Source organism: Diabrotica undecimpunctata, chromosome 1 (genome assembly GCF_040954645.1).
Source record: "Diabrotica undecimpunctata isolate CICGRU chromosome 1, icDiaUnde3, whole genome shotgun sequence".
Classification (NCBI taxonomy): Eukaryota; Metazoa; Arthropoda; class Insecta; order Coleoptera; family Chrysomelidae; genus Diabrotica; species Diabrotica undecimpunctata.
In genome coordinates this window covers 61,925,491-61,940,038 of record NC_092803.1, presented here as the reverse complement: position 1 = coordinate 61,940,038, position 14,548 = coordinate 61,925,491, and positions in this window count along the sequence as shown.

The following is a 14,548-nucleotide window of genomic DNA, read 5'->3' as shown; positions in this document are numbered from 1 at the left end:
TTTTTAACAGAAAATCTTTGGAACTGAACAGCCTTTAGATTGTTTAAATGTTTTATTTGTCTCGCCTTATTATATGTTCTAGTTTGTTTTGGTTAGTTTTTTGTGACTTTCAGTTATAAACGCCATCAAAAAAAGTCTTGAAATAAGCCTTGCCTATTCTTTTGGTCCCATTGCTTTTGGGCAATGTAATAAAATTCATGAACAAGATTAGTAAAAGTCACATATCATTTGACTGTTCACTGTTCACTGAATCACTGTTTAAAAAATGAGTTTACTTGATTTGTATTTTGTTAAAACTTTGCAAGTTTTGTACTTGGCATGAGCATTTGAGGATCATATTGAACAAATATCCCCGGCACTTTTTTTATGTAAAGGTGGTTTCAGTTAAATTGGCTGAAAGTTTGCAGAGAGGTAGCTTGGGTCATGAGGATCAAAAGTTTTTATTGCTCCACGACCCAGTAATTAATTGTTTCTTAGATATAGAGCTTAAGCTTTGGTTTTTAGATCATTTTCATAATATATGACAAATTTTAGGGGTTGATTCTGCATAAAACAGTAATGAAAGTTTGTAACATAAATGTTCGCATATATTTTATTTTCCGAGACACGCGGTGTTAAAATTTTGCTTACAAACTGACGATTAATTTATTTCTCTGAATCTCGTAAGGATATGCAAATGAAATTTGGTGGGTCTTAAGATATAGTTATTGCACATTTTTGACATGCAAATAGGAATAGTATATTCACTATTGACCAGCATAGAGGTGATGGTCTCAATTTTTTTAAAGAAAAGATAGTATGTCACTGAAATATTTTATAATACAAATCATTTTTGAATTCTTATCACAAAAAATCTCTCATGCTTTTTTGTTATATGACGCACCGTTTGTGTGCAGAAAAAAAATATATTAAGGCGTATTTTTAATTTTTTGAAGTTATACTTCTATACGCGCGCTCCACGTTGGAAATTTGTATGGGAGTGAATCTGTGAAATCATTACATATGTAAGATAATGAGTAAGAGAGAGACAGAAGATATATTTTCTCTCTCTTCCTCTCTCGAATACAAAAATGTTCCTTTTGTATATATATTTAATATTATATATATATATATATATATATATATATATATATATATATATTATATATATAATATTATATACATAATAAAATATTAATTATTATTATTATTTATGTGATATGTTTTGTATTATTTATTAAATGTTCATAATTATATTAGTCTTTTGTATTTCAAAATAATAATCTTAATAAATCACTGTATGACCCAGAACTGTCAATTTTGAAATATATTTGTGTTATATCCTCGGTAGTATAGTAGTCAGTATCCCAGCCTGTCGCGCGGGAGACCGGGGTTCGATTTCCGGGGTTGTATATTATTGTCATTTTAAAATACTTATAAATATTGCATTTTAATTTGTATTGTATTGAATTATGTTGCACTGTATTCTAGTGTATTTTTTTATGTATATTATTGTCATTTTTAAATACTTATGAATATTGCATTTTAATTTGTATTGTATTATTATATTGAATTATGTTGCAGTGTATTGTATTGTATTTTTATATTAATAACAAAATATACAATGAATTTAACTGCAGAGTATGTGTAAAAAAATGTTTGCATTCAACACCTTTCATACATATATGAAAATAAAAATTTTCATCAAAATATTGTTTTAATCCTTCATTTACTATACATTACAGGTCAAATGTTGTTTATAGCATTACATATATAATGATTGTGCAGATTGACTCCCAAATAAATTTGTAACGGCGAATGCGTGTATAGAAGTGTAACTTCTCACATCCGTTTTTTTAATACAGTTAATACACTGTTAGTCAATAATTAGTTTTTCTTTTATTGAAAAGAGTAAAAAAATTCTACAGATGCGGAATTATTAGACATGCATTTTGTCTATGAACAAAGTGACGAAAATGGTCAACGAACTCGACGACGACGATTATATTCTGAGTTGTATACAGGACGTAGGGTAACACATCCCACAATATTACTCGTCGTCATCAAAGATTTTTAGATAGGAGAGGTTGTCTGGTCACTCTCGACCAATCAAATGCTCGCATTTTAAAGGCGGTAATAAGTCATTCACACAACTATTTTAAATTTGTTCATAAGTTTCAATTGTAATAAAAGATTCAAAAACTTAAATTTTGCAATATGTTTTAAAGTTTTCTTAGGGATATGTATATTCAGTGGTTCTTATATTAGTAATTTTAAAAATTTTTCCCTTAAAAATCGATAGTGTGATAATTTAAGGAAGATTTAATCCTTATTGTGCGTTTTAAATAAGGGTAACATTTCAATTTGCAGTAAAAACTAAAAATATGCTAGAAAAATAAGTGATTTAAGAAAGATTCAACACTATTCTTGTGTTTTAAATAAAAAAAAACATTTCAATTCGCACACAAAACAAAAAAAATTGTAGAAAAAGGTGAAAAGCACAAATACTGATATGTCGGTACTTATTTATTATGTGTGTACTTATTTATTATGTATGTAGCCATGCTACGAATGCTTTATCTGCCTTTGATATAAAAAATAATTTATTATTATACCATATAAACTATATATATATATATATATATATATATATATATATATATATATATATATATATATATATATATATATATATATATATATATATATATATATATATATATCTATATAGCGATATAGAAATATTGATAGAAATACACTGTACAACTAGATGAGGCAGTTTACGAGTTAATTGCAAAGTAACCTGAAGCAAGAACTCGAAAAATTGCCAACATACTGAATGTAAGCAACTTCGTTATATTAACAATTATTAAAGAACATCAACTGTATTCGTTTTATATCCAACGTATGCAAGCTCTACTATCCAAAGACTTTTTTCTACGTCTATTATTTTGTATATATTCTTTATCAAATCAGTTAAGTCCCCAATTTTTTAAATGCGTTTTATTTACTGACTTCTTTTAGACGACATTGTATTCGAAATTTTCATTATAAATTTTCTTAAAGGCTGATGAAAATCCATATGAAAACTTTAAAGCTAATTTTCAGCTTCAGTTTTCAGAAAATGTATAGTTTGTGGTAATTAATGATCACTCAATCGGTCCGGAATTCCTATCACAATGAATAATAGGAAAATCTTACCTTTGATTAATACAGAAAGAGTTTTTTAAATAAATTTGCTCTTAAAATGGCTGTTCTAACTATATAGTGTGTCCCAAAAGTGACGCAGAAGATTTATAACTTTATTCCCGATAAAGATTGGAAAAAACACATAAACAGATCGATTTTTATTTTCAAATTGTAATTTTTTGTTAAACATCTAATTGTTCCTGGTAGATTTTTTATGGCATTATTGACTTTTTTTAAATAGGACACCCTATATTTAATTAAAGAAATGAATGGTCATTTCAGACACAAATCGGCCATTATTAATTAATTTATCATTATCTTATTAGTTTATGAACTATTCTAGAAAATATTTTGTATTAAATTAGGAAAATAATAATTTTCAGACAAATGATATCAGAAAACACGATCAAATGTTTAAAATAACCACCAATAACGATTTGACAATAGCCAATTTAATGTTAGATTCAATTAGTGACATTATGAATGATATTAGAAGTGATATTTAAAATTTCTTCCCTACATTGTCTGACTCATTTACATATACTTTGCTTTTTAAATAATCTGGCAACCAAAAGTCTGAGCAAGTTAAATCCGGAGAACACGGTGGCCATTCATTCAGTAAACCCTCTTCTACCTATTCATCGATTTTAAAATATTTTCTGTGGATAATTCCGATATCTCTAAAATAAGACAAAGCACGGTCTTGTTAAAACCAGATGTTATAAGATGGTACGTCCGGATTATGGTCATTATAAAACGTGGCTGCTACGGCTGCAATAAAGGCAAAACATAAGAAGTCAAGTAAACATCTGCATTCAAATTGCCATCAAAGAAATATATTATCACTATTTGATTTCCGACAATCCCAGCATAAACAACTTTTTATGGTATTTGTATATGACCTTCTTAAAACGAATATGGATTTTCCCGATACTAAAAGCATATATTTTACTTATTCACTTTTCCGTTTCAATAAAATGTTGATTCGTATAATGTCAGATACAGTTCTTTTAAAAAAGAAAACAACGAAACAGCACAAGCAATTCAGATATGCTCACAAAGGGGGATTTAAAAACAACAACAATATTATATGTAAAGGGTTTATCGAATTATTAAAAAGAATGAAATATAAATAAAATATTACAACATTTAAAACAACCAATATATTCACATTTATTCCAAACTATAAAATATCCAAACATGTATAAAATATACCTGTAAATGCAAAAATTTCTATGTGAGATTGAAATAACCACAAGACCACTAAGTCTCAGAACAAACGAGCATAAAACAGACATCAAAAATAGAGACTTCGGCAAATCACAGATATGCAAATATGCCTAAGACAATAACCACAGAGTACGATGGTAAGATGCATAAATAATCATGAAAAAACCAGTCATGAAAAAGAGAAAAATTAAGGAAGCAACTTTCATTCTACTTAATGAAGAAAAATGTGTAGCAAACCCCTTAGCCGAGTTTATCAGGCTCTGATTACCAATACTGAAAGAAGAAGTCAGCAAAAAAAATATTAGGGGCTTATAGAAAGTCGAGATGAGACACATCATCTACAATAATTTTACATAATAAATTATAAAATACACAATTCATAAACATATAATGCACAAACGTATAATACACAAACAAATAATAGTATAAGAATATACAAAATAATTACAACATGATATCATCCTAAGGGCACAAACACCACCCTTAGAATTTTTGTAACTAAAAGCATGGTTATTTGCCTACAAGATCAAGGCCAAGTAAGTCATCCGTCAGTTTGAAAAACATCCGCTCAACAACTTTTGGTTATAATAATATCTCACAATATTAAAATAATTATTTTTTAAAACGATTTCCGGAATGGAATTAGAAACGTCAAACATCACTTATAAAATTTAATTTTCATTGCAATCAATTATGACTTCATCCCAAATCAAAATAAAATTTAACTTAGATATGCCATAAGAAAATATTTTTTTATACCTTTAAAGTTACGACCTGTTGCCCCAGGTTACGTACCCAAGTACATTCGCAATGAAAACTTTTTGGTACCATTTGATTATTATTAAATTATTAAATTTAGAATTTAACGTAGTTGGAGTTAAATACCTGAATTTTGTACGATTTCTTTACTTTTAGAATAGTTGCATGTAGATTTAAATAAATATATATTAACATTATTTTCAATTATTGCTTAAAATATTATAACTAGGGACGCGTATGTCGGAGGTACGTTCTACCGTTCTAGTTACTTTGGTGGGCGCGCCTATCGGAAGGTTAAATGTTTCTAAAACAGCCCTATTGTAAATCGATGTCACTTAACTATCTAGTAAGAAAACTTGCTATACCCACGTCCAATATATATTTTGCCATATGCTTGTCTAGTTGTACTTTCCAGTGAGAGTTATATTGTGTTCGGCTTTAGGTTTTTTTCGGTCACGGACAGCGCTTTCTGGCAATGCAAGAGTCTGATCTGAACCAAAGTATTATTCAATTCATCCTCTTTTCTTGTGGCAAGGTCATTAGCTTTTTGCTCATTGCTCAGTTTATCACACTAACCTTAGTAATTTAAGAGTTGGAAATATTTTAACAGATTGATTACTGGAAACAAACAACATAAAAATTCTAATGGTTTTGCATATTCATTAAGTTTCATCAGAAACTTTCCATTTGTAATACTAATCTATAACCATTTATAAATATTTAGAAGAAATAAAATTGATGCAGTTTTATTTTGTTAATAAACTACATTTTATTATTTGTTTAAATTTTGACGTATGCTTGGTTGTATAGTAATTACCCGGTCAAAATGTAATGAATGTAGCAAAAAATAATTTTTAAATGTACTAGCCAGTTAGCCAATTGGGACTGAGATCAGCGAATCGAGGATACTAGATCTACTATAGTGATCGTAGATCACTATAGAGCTTTCAATATAAAATATTTTTTAATTAGAATAGAAATATTCATATTTAAATCACTACTGTAGGTTTCGAGGACCAGATCCTTCTATATATGCGTCTGTGTGCCAGGTATAATAGTGCTGTGTAGGTTATCCCACTTCTCTCGCGGACAGACGAGACGTCCACCTGAGCAGATTCTTAAACCTTGTATCTGGGTACTGTATCATCAGAAACTATCATCCTTATAAATTACTTATTCAGGATACTTGATTTTATTTATATTGTTCTTGTGTATTAATGTAAGTAACATGTTACTCAGATACTCCCGCAGAGTGTGATATAACATTATCACCCTATTATAATCATAGTGCAAAGTCTTAATATTGCCAGTACATCTGCTATTATTCTGCTCCTTAAAGCGCATGTAGTTTTAAGTCAAACAAGTCTTTACACCTTACTTATTTTGGGGGTGGCATTTTTGCAGCATGTTTGCCGCCATACAACGAATGCCAGAACGAACATGTCTGATTTTAAACCCTACATTTTCCATGATATCTAGCTACCATCAAAGTAGCCACCGCTCTCTTAGTTATTTATTATATCTGTTAATTTTGTCAATAAATTGCGAGTCAGATATTATCACAAGGTACTTAACTCCACTCACCAGATCAAGATTTATATCATTCCGGTTTAAAAGGGCCAATCCCTTTAAATATTTTTTTTTTGGTAAATTTTGAAGACTTGTGCTAAGTCCTACATTTGTTATTATTGAGTAACTATTGTCAGAGCCGGTTAAATTATATATCTGACTGCACACAGTACAAATACTAAAAATGGCAGCTTTAAAATTGGATTTATGGTAAAGCCTTTCTATGTACATAATCCAACATAAAAAATGAGGACCAAATTAAATAGCAGTTCTCTGTTGAAATAGGAATAGTACATTATTACTATCCTAAAAATCACTCCAAGATTATCTGCCAATTGTTTAAACAAAAGAATACGAGTTTTCAATAAAATAAGGAAGCATCTTTGCAAAACAAAAACCTTAGATCTAATACGTTTTCGTTATATTTCAATGCTATATAGAATAAAAAGTTAGAGCAGTTAAAAGTAATTATTAAATTATTTTAAATTTTCAAAGATTCACCAAATAATTTATAAGTTATTCAATTTGTTTATCCCGGAGAGCGAATATTTAAACAACTGTGCTTGCCAAACCAGTCACTCTAGAGATATTTTATCAATCGCGATCGATTCTTTAAAGCTTCGTTTGTAAGGTTTTTTAAAAAACTTTAACATTTGATAACATTTGTAATTAAAAAACAGTTTGAAAAGGGGCTGACTTATTAGATTCCAAACATATAATAACTTTTATATTTTTTTATATGTCACACAGTTGTGAGTATTCTCAAAAAAAAAGCTTGTGAGAAAGCACACTTTGCAAAAAAAACCTATGACCAATACCAAGCAAGAATCTTAGGTATTTTCGGTGGCGGTATTTTACGAGTACCATCTTTTTAACAGGTTATAACTTTATATTTCTTGACTGTGTATGTCATCTATCAGTTGGATAATTAAATTTAGATCTACTTTACAATTTTTATTATAAGTTTCAGCTCTTAATCTTAATGAACAATGGAAATAGGGTCTAAAAAAAAATGCTATCTAGTTTCCTATAGGTAACAGAATGTTCTGGTTTTTTTTTGAAAAGTTTATTTTTTCATGAGCTTTTATTCTTTGGTATATTTTTTCAATTATTTCTTTATTTTAATTTTGAAACTCTCAATATTAAAGAACTTTTTATGATCTATTATTTTTATTTAAATAATTTTTGTCTAAAATGTATACGAAACGTTTTTAACGCAAAAACTATTTTCTTTTTTTTTTAACTTTATGTGATTTTTTAATAAAAAAAATGCAAAATTAGCAGTACATCTTCACATAATGATCATCCGCTACATCTCATATATCTTTTAGAACTTTTAAATACCTGACTAAGATTTTTTCAGATTTTTTTTTTGAGTGAGACAGACCAGTCCAATTTACTGTGAAAAAATCACGTAAAATCTTTACAGATATTTAAAGGGTCTAAAAGCCATATGCAGGGTAGCTGATCAGAAATCCTTGATGACGTACAGCTGGTTTTGCTTTATTTTTTTTTAACTTGAAGTGAAAACAAAAATATTTTTTACCTATAAAACGTTTTTTATATACACTGCGCTCCAAAATTAACGCATAATTTAAAAACCCTGGTAAATCAAATAATTTTTATGTTTCAATTTTTGTGGTAATTTATTATTGTTACCCCCGGTATATTGTAAAATTTATCGAAAGAACAGTAAAAAACGTTGATGTTTTTACCATTTTTTGCAAAAAAATTAAAAACATGCGAATTGTACTTCATTTTATTTCGAATTTAGTTAGGTTGGATTACGTTGTGGTGAACGTTTAAAGGGGTTTTTCAGGTTTATTAAGTGTTTTTTCTTTGAAATAAACCACCAACAGCAAGGAAATCAAAAATTGTCAGAAAGTGACTGTTTTAGAATCGTTACTCTTCGCGAAGAAGGATACACTCAAGTAAAACACGATGAACGTGTTAACGTCATTAAGTCAACCGTTTCAAGAGTATTAACACATTTTTCTGTTACTGAATCACTTCGTTCACTAAGGCAAAGGTTTGTTACCAGTACTTCTCTACAAAATAAATTTTTGGATCGTTATAACTTTAGAGTCAGCCAAAATACGGTTAGAAGGAAGACTTGCTGAAAACGACCTACACTCTGGAAGATCACCAATTGACCGAATATTGACCAGAGACCATAGAAGGAAAGATTGCATTTTGCTGGTGAACATCTTGATTGGGATAATAACTATTGGGGAAGAATATTGTTCACCGATGAATCCAGGTACTATTTTTTTTCTGATGACAGGAGAAACCGAGTGTATAGAAGGCCTGGGGAACGCTACTTACAGTGTAACACCGTAGGGACTGTACAGTATGACGGCAGCTCGGTAATGGTGTGGGGTGGGATTAATTTAGAGGCTCGTACAGAATTAGTTAGAATAGATCGCGGTCGGCTTACATCGCAGAGGTATATAACAGACATTTTAGAAGAGCAAGTCGTGCCATTTGCACTATTTATTGGGGATAATTTCATGCTTATGCAAGATAATGCCAGGCCACACACGGCAAGAATTGTGCAGCAGTATCGTCAGAAGGTTGGAATTCCTGCCATGGATTGGCCTGCGAGAAGTCCTGACCTCAACCCAATAGAACATGTTTGGGACACATCATAGGCAGACGACTACGACAACTATCTAATGCACTAAACACATTAGACGAACTGTTTTTGCGGTTGGTTCAAATTTGGGATCAAATTGTTCAAGAAGAAATCAGAACGATTATTCTCAATATGAAGATTGTTGTCAAGCAGGAATAAATGCCAAAGGAGGCAATACTCGATACTAGTACACGGTAATAGTATTTGCTAGTATTTTCTTTAACTTAAAAAAATTCAATTTCGTCATTAATTTATAATTTTAGTTTGTTTAGATCAGTTGTTGTAGATGTTTAGATTTATGATGTTATATTGTTAATTTCAATAACTTTTTTGTAAAAAAAGAAAAGTTTTTTTATTTAAGATGTTCTAAAACAACTATAAAGCAGAAAAGAACAAACAAACATTTTTTCATACCAACTCAAAATAAGAATTTTAAAATTATGCGTTAATTTTGGAGCGCAGTGTATTTTAGAGTAAAATGGTTTAATTAAAAGTTGTACACCATGAAAAGTTATATAATTTTGAGTGGGTCCAATTTAAAATACATAAGCAATTGACCGAGATAACTGCAGAAACCATTATTTTTGCAGTAATATATATATCTTAATAACTTTTTTTTTTATATAACGACATATAATATAGCTACTTGAAATTATGTCAAACAAAGAGTTATTAAAGTGTGCTAAATATCACCCAGTTAGAGCAAATAGTTTATAAGTTATTCAATTTGCTTATCAAGGAGAGCAATTATATATACAACTGTATTATTTTAGAGTATATTAAAAAAACTTGAACATTTTATAAATTTTTTTTAAAACAGTTTAAAAAAGAGCTGAATTTTAAACTTATAAACATTTATCATAACTTTAATATTGTTTATGCCACACACTTATATGTAGACTCAACCAAAATCTGGTGAAAAAAACAAACTTTCTAAAAAAAAGAATCGTCTATAACCAATAGATACCAAAATAGCATTTAATTATTAAAATCATAGCGTTTTATTCTTAAAATCATACTTCCATTGTTTATTTTCTTCAAGAGCTAAAAATTGGAACAGTTCTAAATGAAGATCCAAATTTTGTGATACAACTTATAACTTATAATAGATCACATATACAGTAAAAGAGTAATAACCCGTTAAAACGGTGTACTCGTAAAATAGGATTAGTGGAAGGGAGAATTGTCGAGCTCGTTTTTTTTTAGATTGGAACTTCGAATTGAATCGTGTTGGCAAAATTTTCAATATCTTAGCTTCTATTTTTTTTTTAATGAAAGAATGTTGCTATCTTCCCGTTTCGGAAAATCCCAGAAAAATAAATTAATTAAATTTTAGGACTTCAGGAGGAGTGAATTAGTGCCTTTAAAGGGTTTGCTTAAGTGTATTGCCCACGAAGATGCATCAACACGTTAGCCCCTTTAAGTTATTCTAATCATAATGAAATTTCTTTTGTTTATTTTTAAATTTTTTCAAATATTTTTAAAATATACTTTATATTATGTGGATTTCAATGCACCTTATATGTATATATATATATATATATATATATATATATATATATAAATATATATATATATATATATATATATATATATATATATATATATATATATTGATATGATTGGTGTTTATAGAAAATAATTTATAAGTTACACTACTAGATAATATTAGATATAAAAAGTATTTGGTTATTTTAATAAGTTATATACTAGAGAATTTTATAAAAATTATTTATGTGAGGGTATTTTTAAGAAATTAGCATATAATAATTGTTAAAAGTTGTATTTTAATAATTATAATGTTGTAAATATATTTAAGTGAGCCAGTGAGTTTGTTTAAAATGTGTAGTTTATTAAATTAGAATGTTAAGTTACTGATTTAAGTGTATATTCTGATCTGAAAAGCCTAAATGTCAACAAAATTCTCGATAGATAAGAAAGGAATTCTCTAGATCATCGAAGATGGCCTTGTGTGCGAATTGGATTGTTCCAGAAAATTCAGACATGTGTTTAATGGAACAAATCGAACAGGATTTCTTGCTAGATGATTCTGAAACATGGAAAAAGATATAAATACCCGGTGATTTGGATTCAAGATGTCCATTCAGTTAGTCAATCAGTTATGAGTTACAGTTACTAAGAGGCCAGTTTTAGTATGAAAGTTAGTTAGAGTCAGTCAATCAGTTACATTTCAGCAGGTCCAATTGTTCAATATAGTGAGTTAAATGAAGATTAAGAAACAGTATAAAGAAAATATTATTGAAGATTAAAAATTATGTTATGTATAAATGGTGATTGTATAATGGAAGAAGTATTAATTGAATATTAAAATTATATAATATATTTGGTGATTGGATATTGGTATATTGAAAAGAAGAATAAATATATAATATATTTGGTGATTGGATATTGGTATATTGAAAAGAAGAATAAATATAAATGCTGTTTGCTGGTTTGCTTGGTGGTTTATAAATGCTTAAGAAGAAATATATTTTAAATTGTTGGAAGCTGATAATTGGAAAAAGAAATTTCACAAAAACAAGGATAACCGAAGCACGAAGACATTGAGTAGTGATTAGAATATATATAGTGGAAAACAGTTCATTTAGGCATTCAGTGACAGAAAGGTAAAAAATTTTGTTAATATAATTTAGTTAGTGTCATAACAATTTCAATTTTGAAGATAGTTTGTTTAAATTTTACATTGTCTATAGAATTTAATTAGTTTCATAAGAATTTCAATTTAAAGATAGTTTATTTTAAATTTACATTGGCTAGGTTAGATATATATGTGTATTTCATTATAGATATAATAAAGATAATTTAAAAATGTACTTACAAACTAATTCTTTGAGAACCGCGATAAAAACCCTATATTATAAAAAATACTCATTGCTCATCATTCACAAACAATACATCATAACAATATATATATATATATATATATATATATATATATATATATATATCATTTAAATTTCTAGAACAATCGTTTGATTTATTTGATTCAACGTTAAATAAGTGGAAAATATAATTATTTTAATATCTAAGAATACTAATCAAGTACAATATCCCAATACATGCACGAATTTCAGTTTCAATAGTCTTTCTACAATCTTGATTTCTTTGGTAAATGCTCCATATCTTTTCAATAAAATTATTTGTTGAGACAGTTATTACTCTAATAACTGTTTCATCCACAAATAACTTCAGGCAATCAATTTCAGTTTCAATAGTGCGTGCGTTTCCTTTTGTATCAGGCATAAGTTTGATGAGATTCTGAGAACGAATACGAACTTGTAAATTGGATCAAATCTTTTTACATTTAGTCACCCTGTCTTTTCCTATGTAAAAATTTGAAGGACGTGCTTTATCAGAGTCGTCTGTCGTTCCTTTATCTTGGGCCAATTTCTCTTGCACCGATGTTTCTAATTCAGAGTCTGTTTCGTGATGACTCCTTTCAGCAAAATTTACATTTACATCGAGATCATCTTCGGACTCATTGTCACAGTCTTCTTTTTCCCCACTTGATATCTCCTATAACCATCGAGACCAAACTTCCGGGTCGTTGCTTCGTTCCATCCGTCTTCTTTTATTATCAGACATAGTATTATCTAAAATATATCACAGTAACTACAAGTGTACCAAATGGGAGTAAATAAAAGTTTCCTTGCATTTTAAAAACAATAGAATTAAATATCTGCAATGTAGCCAGATGTTGTAACATCAGTGGACACATGGTCTACAATCGTAGACCAGTACCGTTCTATGCTTGACAAAATATTCAACTGAAGTGCCAACATGAATAAAACCATATATTAGAAAAAGACATCCGTTAGCAACAGCTACGGAGATGCACGCGCATGTAAGAGAAAATGACAGAGATATACGTGTTCGAGTGTTTAAAAAGTGGTTGTCTACGATTGTAGACCACGTGCCTAATGGAGGGTTAAATGCTGTTTTCCTTTAAGTTAAGCTAAGTTTTTATTTCATAAAGTTTACTTGTTGTTCTATTGAAAATAGTATTATCACTTATGTTTTACAACAAATTTATAAATTAAATATTAAGTTTTTTATGGGATTAAGCCACAATTATTGATTATGATTATGATGAAAATCACATTTTTAATTAACTAGTATTTGAAGGTTTGATTTTCACTCCGGAAATCGATCTCGAGAAACGTTTATTTTTGTACAATTATTTAGAAATGTGTATAACTAAAGATGTTGTCATTTCAAAGTTGACATGCCTGACCTAGATTTTGTAGGCCAATAGCCCCTAATGGCTACAACACATTTTGAGGGTGGTGTTATTACCCTAGAAATATAAAATTCTGACTGTTTTTTTAGTGTTCTATGTTATATATTTGTATAAAATTATTATATTTGTGGTTGTGTAACGTAAATTGAGCAAAAGTGGATTTATTTATGTGCGTATTGTGTTACATATGTGTTGTATGTTTGATTATAGATGTTGTGTATGACCTCCTATTACTCAGTTATTGTTGGTATATTCTTGGTTGACTTCTTGTTTTAGTATTGGAAACCAAAGACGGCTACATTCTGCTAATGGGTTTGCTACACATTTTTCTTGGTCACAAATGACAACAATACCATATGTTAAGAGCTTTTCAGAAAAACTGAAGAGGATAGGAAACAAGTACCACATCACGACAACATTCAAAACAACCAACATACTAACTTCCATCCTGTCCAAAACCAAATCCAACAACACACAAGAAAGATAAGAAACTGCATCTATAAAATACCCTTTGAATGCAAAAATTTCTACGTGGGAGAAACAGCGCTTAACGTCAGGATAAACGTGCATGAAACGTACGTACGTGACACTTTCAAAAATCCCAGTTATGAAAACATGCCTGGGACAAGGAGCACATCAGCAGAATTTAGCCGTCTTTGGTTGCCAATACTAAAATAAGAAGTCAACAACAATTATATACCAATAATAGCTAAGTAATAGGGGGTCATAAACACCATCTACAATCTAACCCACAACACATATGCAAGACACAATATATACATAAATAAATTTTTTGCTCAATTTACATTACACAACCACAAATATGATAATTTTACACAAACGTACAACACAAAACACACAAAAGCAGTCAGAATTTAATATTCCTAGGGTAATAACACCATCTCTCAAAATGTGTTGTAGCCACT